Below are 1,060 nucleotides of genomic sequence, written 5' to 3' on the forward strand. Positions count from 1 at the left end.
CTTATTTCAAAATGATCCAGTTTATTGCCACATCAACACCAGATTGTTTTAAATGAGCCACAGAATCTTCTCATTATGACCCAAATAATACCAAAGGATAGTTTAGGGCAATATAAAATTGAGTATGGAAATGTGTCAAAGAGACAACAACCTGACCAAAGAATGGAAAACAACCAAAGGCCACTAATGGGTCTTCACCATCTAGAAAATCCTGCACACAAAGGCATGCTCAAGCCAGCCCCCTAACACAATTTTGTACTAATTAAGTGATAATGGACAGCATACTTAACTCTGAAATATATATATGAAAATGAAATTAAAAATCATACAAGACGAAAAAAAACAGAAGGCTCCTGACTTTATTTAAGTGCAAAAATACAGTGGGTTTACACATGTTTTTGAGATCTCAACTCTCCCCCTGATATGTTTTGTTATCCGTTCAAAATCATAGAGCTTTTATTTTAGTTCAGCTTAATTCAAGTATGTGTCCATAGCAAAATCTTGTATATCACCAGAAAAATTATTTGCACCTTGGAATTTAGTCTACATTTTCAGTGTGATAAAGGAAGCTCAAGGGGTGTGTATGTTTATTATTCTGGTGAAACTTTATAGAGGTTTCAATCCTGATATCTACAATACTAAAAAGACGAGGTCCAATTTGTCAGCCGTCATCACGTAAAAAAGATGAATCAAAGAATTCAACTTTATATATAACTAATATAGTACAATGCTGTTGATCAACAATTACACCACTTCAGACCCTTTTGTTTTCCACATAATTAATATTGCCAATAATTAAGAAGTTCCAGGTCAAATCCGATACCGATACCAATAGTATATTCATCTGTTACCTATTACCTTATCTGTACGTTTCGCATCTGACAGGCGCACCACCAAACGCTGTATTTAGGATTTTGCTATATACACGGGTTGTAACCACAGGGTTGACACTACTTAATTCAATTATTGACAAATTGTTCCTGATTGAAGTATTTTAATCAGTATGACTTTCTTAGATGACAATACGAATAATAAAAATCTGGATTTAAAATATAGTTTA

The sequence above is a fragment of the Mytilus trossulus genome, chromosome 2 (genome assembly GCF_036588685.1).
Source record: "Mytilus trossulus isolate FHL-02 chromosome 2, PNRI_Mtr1.1.1.hap1, whole genome shotgun sequence".
Classification (NCBI taxonomy): domain Eukaryota; kingdom Metazoa; phylum Mollusca; class Bivalvia; order Mytilida; family Mytilidae; genus Mytilus; species Mytilus trossulus.